The sequence below is a fragment of the Ornithorhynchus anatinus genome, chromosome 16, assembly GCF_004115215.2.
Source record: "Ornithorhynchus anatinus isolate Pmale09 chromosome 16, mOrnAna1.pri.v4, whole genome shotgun sequence".
In the NCBI taxonomy this organism is placed as follows: Eukaryota; Metazoa; Chordata; class Mammalia; order Monotremata; family Ornithorhynchidae; genus Ornithorhynchus; species Ornithorhynchus anatinus.
The window spans coordinates 20,197,776-20,217,326 of NC_041743.1; the positions used below are offsets into that span (position 1 = coordinate 20,197,776).

Below are 19,551 nucleotides of genomic sequence, written 5' to 3' on the forward strand. Positions count from 1 at the left end.
CATCTGTATAATAGGGATTGAGACTGTGAGCCCCACATGTGGCAGGAACTGTGTCCAACCCTCTTTACTTGTATCCACTTCAGCACTTAGTACAGTGCTTAGCACATAGCAAGCATTTAACAAATATCACAATTACTATTATTATTATTACTAGCGCAAAGGTGAGGCAGAGAGAGTGGCAGTAAAGGAAATAAGGATTTAATGGGGAAAGGCCTCTTCAAGGAGATGTGCTTTTAATAAGGCTTTGAAGGTGGAGAGAGTTTCCTTCTGTCAGACATGAAGTGGGAGGGAGTTCCAGGCCAGAGTCAGGATGAGGACTAAGGGTCAAGAGGAATATAGATAAAGATCTAAATAGCAACTGTGTTGGCAAGTAGAGTAACAAAGAAAGTGTGCTGAGTTGTAATAGGAAATAAGAGATGATATAGGAGGAGGCAAGATTATTGAGTGCTTTTTGAAGCCATTTGTTTTATGTGGAGGTAGAGGGGCAACCACTGGAGGTTCTTGAGGAGTGGACAAACATGGACTGAGGGATTCTGTAGAAAAATGAGCTGGGCACAGAACGAAATATCAACTGGAGTGGGAAGAAGATAGGAGGCAGGGAAGTCAGGAAGGAGGCTGATACTGTAATCAATGTGGTGTAGGATAAATGCTTGGATTAACATTGTAGCAGTTTGGATGAAGAGGAAAGGGTGGATTTTAACAATGTTGTGAAGGTTTAACTGACAGGATTTGGTGACAAATTGCATATGTTGGTTGAATGAGAATGTTGAGTCGAAGATAAAACCAAGGTTAGGGACTTGTGAGATAGGGAAGATGATGGTGCTGTCTACAGTGATGGGATAGTCAGAGAGAGGGTAGAGTTTGGGTGGGAAGGTGAGGGGTTCTGTTTTGGATCTGTGAAGTTAGAAGTTTCAGTGATAACCAAGTTAGAGGTATCTTGAAGGTAGGAGGAAATGTGAGATTGCAGAGAAGGAGTAAGATCAGGACTAGATATGTAGATATAGGAATTATCCACATAGAGTTGGTAGTTGAAGCCATGGAAGCAAATTCATTCATTTATTCATTCATTCATTGAATCGTATTTACTGAGCTCGTGCTGTGTGCAGAGCACTGTATGAAGCGCTTGGAAAGTACAATTCAGCAACAAATAGAGACAATCCCTACCCAACAAACGACCCACAGTCTAGAAGGAGAGAGACAGAAATCAAAACAAGTAAATACACATCAATAGCATCAATATAAATAGAATTCCAGATATATGCACATCATTAACAAAGAAAATAGAATAATAAATATGTACAAATACACAAGTGTTGTGGGGCAGGGAGGGGGATATAGCAGAGGGAGGGAGTCAGAGTGATGGGGAGGGGAGGAGGAGCAGAGGAAAAGTGTTGGGGGCTTAGTCTGGAGCAAATGAGTTCTCCAAGGAGAAGGTATAAGTGGAGAATAGAAGGGACACCCAGATCTGAGCCTTGAGGGGCTCCCATAGTTAGAGGAAGAACGCAGAGGAGGAGCCCACAGAAGAGACTGAGAAGAAGTGGACAGAAAGATAGGATGAGGTAACTGAGGCACAGAGAAGTTAAGATCACACAGCAGACAAGTGATAGAGCCAGGATTAGAACCCATGATCTTCTGACTCCTAGGCCCGTGTTCTATCCACTGCACTATGCTGCTTCTCAAGAGGCATTTGGAGTTATATAAATTGGAGATTAGAAATTAATCAGGAACAATCTCCTGGTAGAACTATGACTTCAGGAGCTATGACTTTAGGAGGGCATTGAAGGTGGGGTGAGCAGGTCTGCCCGATGTTATAGGGGAGGGAATTCGAAGCATGAGATAGGGTGTGAGCAAGAGGTCAACAGTGGGAGAGATGAAAATGAGGCACAGTGAGATAACCCTGCTTTGCTCTGAAGGTGAATAATTAGACATTGCATCTTCAGACCCTTATTTGACTGAGTAACAGGGACTAACCTAAGGATGTTAGGAAATTGCTTGAGACAGGGAAATTTCCTTAGCAATTTCCAGAGATCTGCTCTGTTAATAGATCAAATCCAATTTGTAAGGTCAATGAAGACAGTAAAGTAGTTTTAGAAGTTTCCTGCATGTGTCATTCTTCAATTCATTTATTCAATGGTACTTACTGAGCACTTACTATGTACAGAGCACTATACTAAGCATTTGGAGTGTACAATTCAGCAACAGATAGAGACAATCCCTGCCCAGTAACGGGCTCACAGGCTAATGATATTTTCTATGCTAGAAGCAGCTTGGCATAGTCAATAGAACACAGGCCTGGAAGTTAGCAGGTCATGGGTTCTAATGCTGCCTCCAACCTGGCTCTGCCACTTGTCTGCTGTGTGGCCTTGGACAAATCACTTCACTGTTCTCTGCCTCAGTTACCTCATCATAAAACGGGAATTAAGACTGTGAACCCCATGTGGGACAGCGACTGTGTCCAACCCAATTTCCTTGTATCAACCCTAACACTTAGTAGAGTGCCTGGCATGTAGTAAGCACTTAAAAACTGCCATTATTGTTTATTATTTGCTTTGGTCTAAAGCTACATTGTGATTATATACTCCCTTCTGAATCACCTTGACTTGTCCCCTTTACTCATCCTCCCTCCAGCCCCACTATACTTATGTACATATCTGTACTTCTTGGCCACTTGTCAGCTGTGTGACTTTGGGCAAGTCACTTAACTTCTCTGTGCCTCAGTTACCTCATCTGTAAAATGGGGATTAAGACTGTGAGCCCCACGTGGGACAACCTGACTCCCCTGTGACTACCCCAGCGCTTAGAACAGTGCTCGGCACATAGTAAGCGCTTAACAAATACCAACATTATTATTATTATTACTTTATATTAATGTCTGTACCTCTCTCTAGACTGTAAGCTCATTGTGGGCAGGGAATGTGTCTATTTATTGTTATATTGTACTCTCCCAAGCACTTAGTACAGTGCTCTGCACAGTAAGTGCTCAATAAATACGAATGAATGAATGAATGAATGAATAACTATCATAAATGGTTTATTTATATTAATGTCTGCCTCGCCTTCTAGACTATAGGATCAGTGTGGACAGGGAATGTACTCTGCCAAAACTGCTGTATTGTACTCTCTCAAACTCCTAGTACAGTGCTCTGCACATAGTGAGCACCCAATAAATACCATTTATCATGATGGTGATGAGGTAGTATATGATTAACTATATTCTTCAATAGCCTGGTCAGAATCCTTCTGGCAGTAGAAAGCAGATAGTTTCTTGGTATTTATTAATCAGCTCTCTTTCCCTAGAACCTCTTTCAAATCTCCAGATGATAGTTTTGTGGGGGATTTTTAAAATACCATTTTAAAAGTGCATAAGTGTGTCAGGCACTGTACTAATCAATGGGGTAGTGATGAATGCAGTTTGCGCCTTGAATTAAACAACATGCTAAACTCAATGTCCTTTGGCATATCGCTTCCTATAACTGCAGCTGTACAGACAGGCTCCAAGAGAAGACAAAATGATAATACATATTGTTTTATTCCTCGTATTTCTATTGCTACTGATTTGCCTAATACTCTACTGTTTGGCTCTATGTAAGGGATGTCAGGCTTGTAAAGCAGCGTGGCTCAGTGGAAAGAGCAAGGGTTTTGGAGTCAGAGATCATAGGTTCAAATCCCGGCTCGGCCATTTGTCAGCTGTGTGACTTTGGGCAAGTCACTTAACTTCTCGGTGCCTCAGTTACCTCATCTGTAAAATGGGGATTAAGACTGTGAGCCCCACGTGAGACAACCTGATTCCCTTGTGTCTACCCCAGCGCTTAGAACAGTGTTCGGCACATAGTAAGCGCTTAACAAATACCAACATTATTACTCACAGCCCAGACACTGGAAGTGAGCCAGAGCCACACTGCTGCTTGGGCCAGGGTGAAGTGTAGAAGAAAAATAGGCTAAAAACCCCAGGATTAACTCGATCCCCGGACCCACTTCTGAGATAACTCTTTTTAACATTAAGTAGATCCCTAATCTACCTCCTAAACTAACTCCCTCAACAAACACCACCCCCAGCCTTCTGCTTATCACAACCTGCCAAGGTAGATGAGACCCTGGCTTAGAGATAGAAGAAGAAAGGAAAATCGGAGAAGAAAGGATAACCTTGGAAGAAAGAAAACTGCACCATCATCACAAAATCCTAAAAACCAAACAAACTATTCGTTAGTGTGGATTATATCATACCCAAAAAAGATCAATGTTACGGTCAACAAGAATATTATAAGAGGAGGGGAAAACGAGATCCCTGCTACTGCTCACTTTCTTCCAAAGAGAAGGCAGAGACGGCCTGGGCTGTTTTAGGCCGGGGCTGCCTGTGCCGCTCCAGCTCATTAAGGACCTGAACACCGGCCACGACTGATCAACTCATGGTAAGGAAACTCTATACTTGGGTTAGTGGGGTACAGTTGTGTTCTTTGCTATAGCTGAATCTTTGATTTTCTGTTGATTGCATGCTGTATATTAAAGTATCTAGTTACTAAGTTGTGGTGATCATTCCCCAGGTGGCTCAAAACACGAACCCTCTAATATAATCTCAGGTAACAAGTTGGCCACTCGGAACTCGACAGGTAGATACAAGATAATCAGGTTGGTTACAGTCCAGGTTCCAAACGGGTTCATATTTTTAATTCTCACTTTACAAATGAAGTAACTGAGGCACAGAGAAGTTAAGTGATTTGCCCAGGGTCACACTGCAGACAAGTGGAAGAGCAGGATTAGAACTCCAGTCCTCTGACTCCCAGGCCAGTACCCTTTCCACTAGGCAATGCTGCTTTTAGTTCTCCACAACCTTAAAGCTCTTCTGAAATCTCATTGCCTCAACACTGTTTGCTTCAGCTCTATACTTATGCACTCACAGCCACTTGTTCATATTGACATATACTCTAATAATAAGAAAAATAATGATGATGGCATTTGTTGATGGCACGAGAAGCAGCGTGGCTTAGTGGAAATGGCACGGGCTTGGGAGTCAGAGGTTGTGGGTTCTAATCCTGGCTTCGCCATTTGTCAGCTGTGTGACTTCGGGCAAGTCATTTAACTTCTCTGGGCCTCAGTTACCTCATCTGTAAAATGGGCATTAAGACTGTGAGCCCCACGTGGGACAAACTGATCACCTTGTATCCTCCCCAGTGCTTAGAACAGTGCTTTACACATAGAGTTTAATAAATGCCAACATTATTATTATTAGTTGTTAAGTGCCTGGGGTAGATACAAGGTAATCAGATTGTCCCACATGGGGCTCACAGTCTTAATCCCCATTTTACAGATGAGGTAATTGAGGCACAGATAAGTTAAGTGACTTTCCCAAAATCACACAACAAACAAGTGGCAGAGCCTGGATTGGAACCCACAACCTCTGATTCCAAAGCCCATGCTCTTTCCACTAAGCTATGCTGCTTCTATTGTTTAAGTATTCACATCCCAGCTCTGCCACTTGTCAGCTGTGTGACTGTGGGCAAGTCACTTAACTTCTCTGTGCCTCAGTTACCTCATCTGTAAAATGGGGATTAAGACTGTGAGCCCCACGTGGGACAACCTGATTCCCCTGTGTCTACCCCAGCGCTTAGAACAGTGCTCTGCACATAGTAAGCGCTTAACAAATACCAACATTATTATTATATACGTAAGTCCATCTTTCCAGTGTCTTCTCCTATCTGTAAATCATTTTCTTTCTGTCTCCCTTTTAGACTAAAACAGTAGCAGTCAACTCTTCCATCTCTGTTGTGCTCTCCCAAGCACCTAGTGCAATGTTCTGCACTCTATAGGCATTCAATAAATAGCATAACCTAGTGAATAGAATATGGGCCTGGGAGTCAGAAGGACCTAAATTCTAATTCCAGCTCCAACACTTGTCTGCTATGTGACCTAGGGCAAGACACTTAACTTCTCCATACCTAGTCTGTAAATTGAGGATTAAGACTGAGCCCCATATGTGACATGGTCTGTGTCCAGCTTGATTTGCTTGTATCTATCCCAGCACTTAGTACAGTGCCTAGCACATAATAAGCACTTTAACAAATACCATAAAAAATAGTGATTAGGGTTACATCTTCCATATCTGTGGCATTTCCTGAATTTTTCATAAACTGAGGAAAACTTCACCTTTCTGGATGAAAATAAATCCCAAAAGAGGTACTTCTTGTAACAAAGCAAACTATTTAAGAGCACCATACAGATTCATACAACCTCAACGAAAGGGATGTTTATCAAATTCTAAACCATGCAATACAGAACAAGCTAAAGAACATGTGTGACAAGGGTTCGGTGTCAAGGCTTGTTGTACTATACTCTCTCAAGTGCTTAATACAGTGTTCTGCACACAGTAAGAGGTCAATAAATATGATTGAATGAATGAATTAAAGGCTGAAGAGATAGGAGGTGGTCAGATTAAAGCCAAACCAAAGATTTCTGTGAGAAGCAGCATGGCTCAGTGGAAAAAGCACGGGCTTGGGAGTCAGAGGTCATGGGTTCTAATCCTGCCTCCGCCACTTGTCAGCTGTGTGACTTTGGGCAAGTCACTTAACTTCTCTGTGCCTCAATTACTTCATCTGTAAAATGGGGATTAAGACTGTGAGCCCCACGTGGGACAAACTGATCACCTTGTATCCACCCCCAGGGCTTAGAACAGTGTTTTGCACATAGTAAGCACTTAACAGATGCTATCATTATTATAATTATTATTATTCATCCCTCAACAATGTATATGTATCCACATATGCTACCACAATAGTACTAAAGAAAAGAGATTGATCCACACAAAGTAAATGCAAAGAAGGAATCTTAAAGATGTTACAATCCTGTCACCATTGAGGAAGCCTGGCAATATATAAAGACACAACTCTAATAATAATAATTATAATAATGATGGTACTTGTTAAGCACTTACTATGTGTCTAGCACTGTCCTAAGTGCTGGGGTAGATACAAGGTAATTAGGTTGTCCCACATGGGGCTGATAGTCTTAATCCCCATTTTACAGATGAGGTAAAGGAGGCACAGAGAAGCTGTGACTTGCCCAAGGTCATACAGCAGACAAGTGGCGGGGCCGGGATTAGGACCTATGACCTCTGACTCTCAAGTCCATGCTCCTGCCACTAGTCATATCTAACATCTGATGAAGTCTCCTTTGCAGTTAGAGTCATGTAGAATGGCAAAATTCCCATATATTCTCATATTCCAACTAAAATCTGAAAGTAAAGAGAAGACATGTACCTCAAATGTCTATTCAGGATCTTCCTCAACAGGTGGATCATGAGGAAATGACAAAGAAATTCAAAAATTATAATAATACTAATAATTATTACTATTATATTTGTAAAGTGTTTACTATGTGCAAAGCATTGTACTAAATATTGATATAAATAGTTGTAAAAAGCAGACTGGACACAGTCCCTGAACCATTCATTCATTCAGTAGTATTTATTGAGCACTTACTATGTGCAGAGCACTGTACTAAGCACTTGGAATGTACAATTCGGCAACAGATAGGGACAATCACTGACCAATAACGGGCTAGCAGTCTAAATGGGGGAGACAGACAACAAAACAAAACAAAACAAGTAGTCTAGCATCAATATCATCAAGATAAATAGAATCATATACATATACACATCATTGACAAAATAAATAGAGTAATGAATACTATTCACAAATATGCACAAGTGCTGAGAGAAGGGGAAGGGGAAAAGGCAGAGGGATGGAGTAGGAGGAAATGGGAAAGGGAGGAGGAGCAGAGGGAAAGGGAGGGCTCAGTCTGAGAAGGCCTCCCAGAGGAGGTGAGCTCTCAGTAGGGCTTTAAAGGGGGAAGAGAATTAGTTTCGTGGATGTGAGGAGGGAGGGCATCCCAGGTCAGCGGTAGGACATGGGCTGGGGGTCGACAGTGGCACAGGTGCAAACAAGGGACCATGAGGAGGTTAGTGGCAGAGGAGCACAGTGTTCGGGGTGGGCTGGAGAAGAAAAGGGAGGTGAGATAGGAGGGGGCCAGGTGATGGAGAGCTGTGAAGCTAAGAGTGAGGAGTTTTTGTTTCAGTAAATACAATAGGCAGAGAGACAGGAGGTTCAAGGAGAGAGTGAAAAGCCAGACACAGGTAGTACAGGCACTGGGCATGAGAGTCAGAAAAGTTGGAGAAATACCTTTGCTGGGTGAAAGAATTGGCAGAGTTAGAGTAGTGAAGGTGGGTTAGAGATGGACAAGGCTGCCCTGATGTCTGGATTTCTGCCAGCAAGACTCCACAGCCTGAATACAGGGGTGAAGGAAGGTTGGTGCAAGGGTAATAATAATAATGTTGGTATTTGTTAAGCGCTTACTATGTGCAGAGCACTGTTCTAAGCCCTGGGGTAGATACAGGGTAATCAGGTTGTCCCACGTGAGGCTCACAGTTAATCCCCATTTTACAGATGAGTTAACTGAGGCACAGAGAAGTTAAGTGACTTGCCCACAGTCACACAGCTGACAAGTGGCAGATCCGGGAGTCAAACCCATGACCTCTGACTCCGAGGCCCAGGCTCTTTCCACTATTGCAGAGGGGAGCAGGGCCGTGGGTTTTATTTTTTTTTTAATGTAAGGGAATGTGTCTATCAACTCTGTTGTCTGCTCTGCAGACAGTAAGTGCTCAATAAGTAACATTAATTATGATGATGATGGCATTTGTTAAGTGCTTACTCAGTTTCATCATCATCTTCATTATTATCATAAATGATATTTAAGTGTTGCCCAAAGTCACACAGCAGGAAAGTGGCAGAGCTGGGATTAGAACCCAAGTCATTAGAGTCCTTGCTCCCTGATTTATCCACTAGGCAATGCTGCTTTCTGAGATGGGGTGCATGATAGACAGAGGGATAGGGAAGTGATGGAATTTAGTTCAGTGGGGAGTTCAATAAATACTATTGAATGAATGAATGCATGCATGAATGAATGAATGAATGAATGAATGAATGAATGTGGGAGATTTTAGGGATTTTGGATTTTGCCTGACGGTTTCAATTTTCTCAATAAAGTACATGGCCTTAGGGCCAAAAGATGGCAGGAGGGAGGAGTTGAGGAAGGAGTTAAACATCTGAAACAACAGATGAAGGCAATGGTCACGGAATCAGTAAGGAGAGAGAAATAATATTGAACTACAATCTGGTTCCCCTCTCAGGGTCACATCTGGAGAGTTTCCAGTACTCTACCAGTGTCGATTATAAGAGGGAGAGTCACGCAGAGGCATTACCCATCCCATTTGTAGCTTGGCCAGTGGCTAGCAAGAGGAAGTCAATCTGCTACAAGTCAAAAATTCCCTGTGTTGGGCAGCAGCAGCATCGAGAGAGTCGAAGGTGGAGACTGACTCAAGTTTACTGCGCTGAAGGCAACAACGGTAAACCACTTCCATATTTTTCACCAAGAAAACTCTAGGGGTACACTACCCAAAATGATTGCAGATGGAAGCAGGGCATTCTGGGCAAGATGTGTCTATGGTGTCTCTATGGGTCAGAGATGACTCTACAACAAAAGACAAAGACAATCTGGTTATGCCCTTTACTCCACCAAGACCAAACTTTCCAAGGTCACACATTACTCTATCCTAGCTTCCTTTATCTCCCAGCTGCCTCTGACCCTATGGACTACCTCTCCTGGAAATGCTATCAAATCTTGGTTTTACTGACAGTTTTCTATGAGTTTTCTTCAAGCTCTCAATGTTATTTTTTCACTGGCTCCTCTTCCACTTTTAGCTCCCTAAATGTGAGCTGAGTCTGATACTCTTCTTTGTTTAAAATTTACTCCATCAAGGAATGGCTTCAGATACATGGAAGACTATGAAATCTATCTGTCCAGGTTCAAACTCCCTCTTTCTTTACAATCTCACAATTACCCTTGTCATCGGGAAGCAGCATGGCTCAGTGGAAAGAGCCTGGGCTTCGGAGTCAGAGGTCATGGGTTCGACTCCCAGCTCTGCCACTTGTCAGCTGTGTGACTGTGAGCAAGTCACTTAACTTCTCTGTGCCTCAGTTAACTCATCTGTAAAATGGGGATTAACTGTGAGCCTCACGTGGGACAACCTGATTACTCTGTATCTCCCCCAGCGCTTAGAACAGTGCTCTGCACATAGTAAGTGCTTAACAAATACCAACATTATTATTATTATTATCAGGACATTTTCTCATGAATGCCCTGCCAACATCTTAAACTTAGCATGTCTAAAACTGAACTCCTCATCTTCCCACCAAAATCCATTTCTCTGCCTAACTGTCCCATCTTGTCTCCAAACCCATGTAAACTTGGTAATATCCTTGACTCCTCACTCTTTCAATTCTCACATTAGGTCTTTGATTAAATCCTGTCAGTTTTTTCTCCACATTTACTGGATCTGTCCCTTCCTTTCCATCCATATTGCCACCACACTGGTCCATATTGTGATGACTACTGTATCTTCATCCTCACTAGTCTCTCTGCCTCCGTCCTCTCCCTTTCTAGGTCGTACTTCATGTTGCTCTCACGGTCATCTTTCTGAATCATTGATTTGCACACTGATCTGCACTCCTCAAAAAACAAATACCAAAAAAAGAAAAAAAAAACAAGCAAAATCTTCCATAGGCACTTATTGCTAGTCATTTCAAACAGAAATTTCTGACCACTCTCTTCAAGACACTTCATCCGCACTTTACCATTACCTAGTCAGTATTTTCCACTACCCTCCACATTATAATCTCCTTTCCTCTCTTTCTCATGTTCTCTCAAATTCATTCCCACTAGGTCTGTGTCCCTGCTGCTCAGACTTCAGAGATCTTTCTCCCAGACTTTTAAAGCCTTACATGTTCCATTGTCCTCCTTATCCTAAACCTTAATCCCCACTCTCCTGTCTCCACCACTGACTCACATCCTTTCTCATGCCTGAAGCTCTTTTCCCCATCAAGTCCACCAAACCACCATTCTCCCTTTCTTGAAAGCCCTTCTAACATTACATCTTTTTCTTTGCTTTTTACTTTTCAGTCACTCAGGCACCTGTGGGTGAACTTCACCATCAGAGGAATCTTCTTTGATTATGCAGGACAGCTATATAAATTAACATCTGTCAAAGAAAACTCCTCGGACTCTGTGTTCTGTTAAAGTGGATATGTCAGAGGCAAGTTTATTTCTACGAGTGCTAGTAGGGAGCAGTGGTTGTCAGATAGAGCCAAGACCAACTTAACTCCATGCAATATGGAGTTTTCTTATATAGAGTAGTACAACATCTGAGCTTTGCACATGATCAGCGTGCCTGATACATGATAGAACAGTTATTTATGACTGAGCCCCTGTTGGTGATAACAGGGGCTTGGTGAGCAACATCCTTACCAATCACTTCCAAAGGTCTTGGCAGTTGAAACAAGTATATAGTGTTCACAGCATTGTCGAAGGTGGAGTTACTCTTCATTCACTTAAGAGAGTCTCAAACACACAAGTTAAGGAAGTTTGCATGCTCAGCAATACTTGTGGTTTTCCTGTTATGAAGCACTCAAGTGTGTCTAGAGGCAAAACAGCTCAGAGTGGTTGGTCTAAACAAAAGGAACAAATGTAAGCCCCTGACCATTGTGCTTACACAGATCCATTTCAGAACCTCTGGAAATGTAATATGTAATTCCTTCATGAGTTAAGCACTGTAATGGCAAATGTCACTAAACGAGGGTTTAATCCTTTTAATGTAATTCAAAACTTAACATACTAATATTAAAGAAACATGAAGTGTTGGATTATTGAGTCTTTCCAGGAGGTTGCAGAAGTAGTAGCATACTCTAATGACTGGGTAGTGATTTTTCAGTTTTAGTGAAGGATTTGTTTAATTGAAATTGAACAGCAACCTTTCCTATGTAAACACTTTAGGGCAGGCTAATTATTTTTCCGAATAACTGTAATAATATGTATTTATTCTCAATCTCAATGTTTTTGATTTTATTGGTTTCAATCGTGTACCTCAACCACTGTAGTCACAATAATTCCTGTTATCTTTCTCTTTCCTCGTGCTCCCACTATGTATGTTATTTAATGCTTGCCTATCTCCCCCCTTAGATCGTAAGGTCCTTGCTTTTGCTTTTGTTATACTCTCCCAAGAGCTGACCTCAGTGCTCCCCACTCAGTAAGTCCACAATAAATACTACTGATTTACTGATTGATAGGAAACAGAGTATCTCTTATCCCCTCTTCCCCTGATGGAAGGGACCCTAATTCCATTGCTATATTGGTCTTTGAATTTCAGACTAAATTTCCTGAGTCTTACCCTAAGGGCCCTCCATCCTCCCTTCTCTCTCATTTTCAATGTTTCTTGTTAGCATAAGCGTTTAGAGCTGAGCAGCCATATGAAGGAGGGCCATCCAGAAGATCACTGTATCCAAGGAGGCATACTCAGTGGCTGGGTTTGGCCTGAATCTCAGGACAGACATGAGATTGGGATTTTGGGACCATACCCCAGAAAGGGATGTATCAAAAACACAGAGGAATGAAATCAAACATCTCCTTTAGCTGGGTGCTGCAAGTAAATCATTGATGGTGTTAATCTGTCTAATCAGATCCACAATACACAACTCTACTAATTGCTTAGATGACATAAAAGAGCAGCAATTCCCTACAACCAGTAGACTTCTCCCTAAATCAAGTAGTGCAGTTGCTCTGAATGTGCATTCTCCCTGTCACTGCAGTATAGGGGTTATCTAGGGTCAAATAGGCACTCTCTGTGGTTGTCTACGTTATTCTGTGCATCCACAAGCTCTTCAGGAAAGACTTTAGTTACTGCATTATTCATCCCTGTGTGGCTTATGCTATTCCTGGTGGTGTCCATGGAATAAGAACCTGATTGAACCATCCAGAGTTTGGGGTGTGGGGTTGGAGCAATCATAACACCCTGGAATTTTTTTAAGGTATTTGTTAAATGCTTACTATGTACCAGGCACTGTACTAAGCTCTGGAGTTGATGCAAGTAAATTGGGTTGGACACAGTCCTAGTCCCCTGTAGGGCTCACATTCTACAGCTGAGACAAGGCAAGAGAAGTGAAGTGATATGCCCAAGGTCTCACAGCAGACAAGTGACAGAGGCATGATTAGAACTCAAGTTCTTCTGAATCCTGGGCCCAGGCTCTATCCACTAGGCCATGCTATTCTTCTCTACACCTGTGTGCTTTTTACAGGGCTGTGTTCCAGATGATAAAGATGAGAACAAATGAGTCCTACATTTGCACACTAAATTTTTGCAAAAGGTTCTACTGATTGATAGCAATATAACTGCTCTGTGTCTCAGTGTAATTGCCTTTGTAGCTAGCCCTTTCTGAAACCACAAGCAAAACAATAACAGTATTTGTCTTTAACAAGCCATTAAAACCAGTTTGTGGCAGCAGTCATTTTCTATTTGAAAATTGTACAGCTTATAGTAAGTATGTGATTGATATTTCTAAATGCAGAGCAAGAGGTAGATTTTACAGATTCATGAGCAATGGCTTTTATAGCACTTTTAATGTTTTTGTGAGTTCGGGCGCCTCAGCAGGTTTATGGAGATAATCCTTTCTGAGTATTTCAGTTTTCCAACTACGGAAGAGGTGAAAGAAGGAAACTTGTTTCTGAGTATTAACATTTCATTTCTGAGGTTTCATGGAGTCCCTGGCTGCCCTTTAATTATTTCAGCATAGGCATCGAATAGACTAATATTTTCAGTGATAAGTTTGGTTCCACATTTTGAGGCTATGCCTTACATTAGATGGTATCTTGCATCTTAGTAGAAAGTATGCAAGCCCCATAATTCACTGTAAGTAGTCAGTTTAGAAAATCCACAATGTTTTCTGTTCATTATATAACCTTTGCTAGATGGTACTCTGACCATCACTGTAGTGCATTATGGGAGCTTGTGTTCTGAATTATTAATGCTCTAAATGACACTTACTATTAGTTTGCTTCATGGAGTCAAACAAAATACTGTGTCTCCTGGCATAGGCTTTTCTTCTGAATGTTCTGTCTGCTGGAAATATTTCAAAGGGCTCAGAGGGGAGCAGGAGAATCCAATCAATTAAGCCACAGCACCAGCCCACATGGATCTTGGAGTAGGAGCTATAGGTAAGTGAATGTGAGTAGGAAAATGTCACTGCTCTGACTATGGCCTGGATTTGAACAATTAGAGATTTTTACTCTACAGTTCAATTCCATTGGGCGCATTTATTGAGGTCTTGGCATTATCCTTGATTTCTCTCTCTCCTTCAACTCATATATTCAATCCTTCACCAAATCCTGTCGATCCCACCTTCACAGTGTCACTAAAATCCTCTCTTTCCTCTCCATCCAAACTGCTACCACATGAATACAATCACTCATCCTATCCTGCCTAGATTACTGCATCAGCCTCCTTGCTGACCTTCCAGCCTCTTGCTTCTCCCCACTCCAGTCCATACTTCAGTCTGCTGCCCAGATCATCTTTCTACAAAATGTTCAGGATATATTACCCCCACGCCCTCAAAAATCTCCAGTGGTTGCTCATCCACATCAAACAAAAACCCCTTACCATTGGCTTTAAAGAACTCCATCACCTCGCCCTCTCTTACCTCACCTTGCTTCTCACCTTCTGCAACCCAGCCTGCATACTTCATTCCTCTGCTGCTAACCTTGTCACCGTACCTTGATCTTGCCTGACTCACTGATGACCCCTGGCCAATGTCCTACCTGTGGCCTGGAATGCCCTCCCTCCTCAAATCCACCAATCATCTTTCCCTCCTTCAAAGTCCTACTGAAGAAACACCTCCTCCAAGAGGCCTTCACAGACTAAGCCCCCTTTTCCTCAGCTCCCTCTTCCTTTTGAGTCACCTCAACTCACTCCCTTTCCTCTCTCACCCCCTCCACAGCACTTATGGAGGGCTATCTGTATGGAGGGATATACGTATGTATATATCTGTGATTCTATTTATTTATACTGATGCCTGTTTACTTGTTTTGATGTCAGTCTCCCCACCTCTAGATATATGCCCTTTGTGGGCAGGAATTGTCTCTCTTTATTGCTGCATTGTACTTTCCAAGCTCTTAGTACCGTGCTCTGTGCACAGTACCTACTCATTAAATATGACTGAATTAACTGATCCCAGTACAGGAACCACATCTGACTTCTTGAGCTGTTCCATCAGTGGGCCATGCTCAATATTAAATAGTGAAACAAGATCCCAAACAATGATATTCTTGAAAATAGTTTCCAATTATTGAAAATATGCTCACTTTAGTACAGCTATGCTGGGTTGGACATGGGAGGAGAGCGAGTTACAGCAAGATATCCAATCAGCTGCTGTATACAGAGCTCAAGTTGAGAAACTGAGAGCAAGGAGGGCAAAGGAAATATTTTAAGGATACAGCAAAATAAAGCCTCAGACAATGCTGCCTCCAATTGAAAACTGGGAGTCAAATGCAGAGGATGGACCAGCATGGCAAACTTGTACATAAGAGAGTGACTCTTTTTCAGCCAAACCTTTACAAGGAATGAGAAACAAGGAAGAAAAAGAGAGAAAAGCATCAGGTGCTGGAAATACTAAGCATGAGACAAACTTTTTATGAGCACAATGTCCCTGGAACTCTGGGTCCTACACTGGCCTTTTCAGCCACTCATGCAGCATAGGTAGATTTCACTTTCACTGGTGTATACTTCAAATACGAAGGAGAACTACATAAGTGGCAGCATGAGCAAGTGTTTGTATGACAACAGAGATTTTCTTAATATTGTTTGCATTGTTTGCTTTTGGGGTTTAAGCCCTTAAAATGTGAGAAATGATATGATCTGAATATTTAAGGATCAGTAAAATTTCTTTAACAAAAGGAATTTTGTCAAAAACTGCATTCATTTTCTTTTACATTGACATGCATCCCAGAGAAAGCAAAGTAAATGTACTTTTGTAGATACATATAATAAAAATAATAATTGTGGTATTTGTTAAGGGCTTACTATGTGCCAAGTAGAGTCAAGACAATCAGGTTGGAAAAATCCCTGTCCCACTTGGAGATTCACAGTCCAAATAGAAGGGAGTAAGATTTAATCTCCTCTCAGGGTAGCACCAGGAGAGTTTCCAGTATTCCACCAGTCTTGACTATGGGAGGGAGAGTCAAGCAGAGGCCTGTTCATTCCATTCCTAAGCTTGGGCAGTGGCTGGCGAATGGAAGGCAATCTGCTACAAGTCAAAACTCACCTGTGCTGGACAGTAGCGGCATGGAAGAGAGTCAAGGGTGGACACTCAGGTTTACTGTGGGGCAATGTGGGAGAGATGTGTCCATGGCGTTGCTTTCAATTCAAGAGACTGAGGCATTGTGAAGTTAAATGATTTGCCCAAGGATCACACAACAGACAAGTGGCAGAGACGAGATTAGAACTCAAGTCCTTTGACTTCCAGGCCCGTGCTCTTTCCACTGGGCCACACTGCTCCCCTAGAAATAAATATGGTAGTGAATCATGCATTCTCTTCCTGCTGACACAGTGGAAAGATTAATGATGCTGCAAAGTTGCTTTTTGGGAGAACACTCCTTTTCAAAATATTGTATTTTCTGTATTCAAGCTGTACACAATTTGTTTTAAATCTTCTAGGACCAATTTGCTCCTTGGAATGGACATGAGCCAGAAAGAAAGAGGCTGACTTGGGATTTTAGTCAGGTATCATCATAATTTAGAAACATGATATAATCTATCTGGAGCCATTTCTCTTGCTTTTATGCTTTTTGAAGAGCTTCTTAATAGTTGTGGCATTCATTAATTATTATGCATGTTAGCCTTATGCTGAGTGCTGGGTTAGAAACAAAGTAATCAAAGTGGACACAGTCTCATTTCAATGTAAGTTTTAAAAAGGTAATCAGGTATTTACCCCTATTTTATAGATGAAAAACTGAGGAACAGAGAGGTTAAATCAACAATCATTAGTGTTAATTAAGTAGAGTATTAAGTACTGAGCCGTTGTGAGATTATAGTTTAATAAACACAATCTCTACCCTCAAAGATTTGTTAATTTAGTAATCTAGGAAGGAAACCAACACTGAGATAATTTACAAATAGGAAAAAGGAAAGATAGATATGTGTATCCATCCATCAGTCTATGCACTTGGATCTGTGGCCTATGGGCCTTTGATTGAGCTACACCCCCCCACAACATTTATATACATATTTTTAAATTATATATTAGAATTCATTTATATTAACATCTGTCTCCCCCTCTAGACTGTAAACTCACTGTAGGAAGGGATTGTGTCTGCCAATTCTGTTGTATTGTTCTCTCCCAACCACTTATTATAGTGCTCTGCACATAGTAAGCCTTCAATAAATACCATTGAATTGAGTGGTATAAAATTGTATTTTATGATATTTGTTAAGCACATATGCCTCAAACAGTTTTCTAAGCACTGTTGCAGAAAATAAGTAGAGCCTAGTGGATAGAACAAAGGCTTGGGAGTCAGAAGGACCTGGGTTTTAATCCTAGCTCTGCCACATGCCTGTTGTGTGACCTTGGGTGAGTCACTTAACTTCTCTGTACTTCAATTATTCATTCATTCATTCAATAGTATTTATTGAGCACTTACTATGTGTGGAACACTGTATTAAGTGCTTGGAAAGTACAATTTGGCAACAGATAGAGACAATCCCTGCCCATTGACGGGTTTACAGTCTAATCGGGGGAGACAGACAAAAACAATAGCAATAAATAGAATCAAGGGGATGTACAGCTCATTAACAAAATAAATAGGGTAATAAAAATATATACAAATGAGCAAATGAGCACAGTGCTGAGGGGAGTGGAAAGGAGAGGGGGAGGAGCAGAGAGAAAGGGGGGAAAGGGGGCTTAGCTGAGGGGAGGTAAAGGGAGGGACAGAGAGGTAGCAGAGGAATCAGAGGGAAAAAGAGAAGCTCAGTCTGGGAAGACCTCTTGGAGGAGGTGAGCTCTCAGTAGAGCTTTGAAGAGGGGAAGAGAGTTAGTTTGGTGGAGGTGAGGAGAGAGGGCATTCCAGGACAGCAGGAGGACTTGGGCCAGGAGTCGATGGTGAGATAGGCGAGAACTGGGCATATTGAGGAGTTGAGCAGCAGAGGAGCAGAGAGTGCAGGGTGAGCAGTAGAAAGAGAGAAGTGAGGAGAGGTAAGAAGAGCCTTGAAGCCTAGAGTGAGAAGTTTTTGTTTCATGCGGAGGTTGATAGGCAACCACTGGAGGTTTTTAAGAAAGGGAGTGAAATGCCCAGAGCGTTTCTGCAGGAAGACAAGCCGGGCAGTGGAATGAAGAATAGACTGGAGTGAGGAGAGACAGGAGGAAGGGAGATCAGAGAGAAGGCTGACACAATAATCCAGCCAGGATATTATGAGAGCCTGTACCAGTAAGATAGCTGTTTGGATGGAGAGAAAAGGGCGGATCTTGGCGATATTATTAAGGTGAGACCAGCAGGCTTTGGAGACGGATTGGATGTGTGGGGTGAATGAGAGAGCCGAGTCGAGGATGACACCAAGGTTACGGGCTAGAGAGACGGGAAGGATGGTCATGCCATCCACAGTGATAAGGAAGTCAGGAAGAGGACAGGCCTTAGGAGGGAAGATAAGGAGCTCAGTTTTGGACATGATGAGTTTTAGGTGGCAGACAGACAACCAGATGGAGATGTCCTGGAGGCAGGAGGAGATATGAGCCTGTTGGGAAGGGGAGAGAACAGGGGTGGAGAAGTAGATTTGTGTGTCATCTGCACAGAGATGATAGTTGAAGCCGTGGAAGCGAATGAGTTCACCAAGGGAGTGAGTGTAGATGGAGAACAGAAGAGGGCCAAGAACTGACCTTTGAGGAACCCCTACAGTTAGAGGGTGGGAGGGGGAGGAGGAGCCTGTGAAAGAGACTGAGAATGAATGACCAGAAAGATAAGAGGAGAACCAGGAGAGAATGGAGTCCATGAAACCAAGGTGAGATAAGGTATGGAGGAGAAGGGGATGGTCTACAGTGTCAAAGGCAGCTGAGAGGTCGAGGAGGATTAGGATAGAGTAGGAGCCATTGGATTTGGCAAAAAGGAGGTCATGGTTGAGCTTTTATAGTCCAGTCTCAGTAGAGTGGAGGGGACGGAAGCCAGATCGGAGGGGGTCCAGGAGAGAGTTGGAGTTAAGGAATTCTAGGCAGCAAGTGTAGACGACTCGATCTGGGAGCTTGGAAAGGAAGGGTAGGAGGGAGATAGGGCGATAACTGGAAGGGGAAGTGGGGTTGAGAGAGGGTTTTTTTAGGATGAGGGAGACATGGGCATGTTTGAAGGCAGAGGGGAAGAAGCCATTGGAGAATGAGTGGTTAAAGATAGACGTTAAGGAGGGGAGGAGGGAAGGGGTGTTGGTTTTTATTAGGTGAGTGGGAATGGGGTCTGAAGCACAGGTGGAGGGGGTGGCACTTGTGAGGAGGGAGGAGACCTCCTGTGAGGATACTGCAGGGAAGGATGGGAAAGTAGGAGAGAGGGTTGGGAGGTTGGGGGAGGCAGAAGGGGGATGGGTGATTTTGGGGACCTCAGACCTGATTGTGTTAGTTTTTGTGATGAAGTAGATGGCCAGATCGT

General features: G+C 42.5%; 1 protein-coding gene and 1 non-coding gene across 2 annotated transcripts in view; both read left to right on the forward strand.

Moving 5' to 3' along the window:
- GPR26 (G protein-coupled receptor 26) overlaps window positions 1-19,551 on the forward strand; it is a 122,796-nt gene that overhangs the window by 44,544 nt on the left and 58,701 nt on the right.
- Window positions 9,169-9,307, forward strand: LOC114817557. Its single transcript, XR_003765419.1, has one exon. It is a non-coding gene; the product is annotated as a small nucleolar RNA SNORA7 (small nucleolar RNA).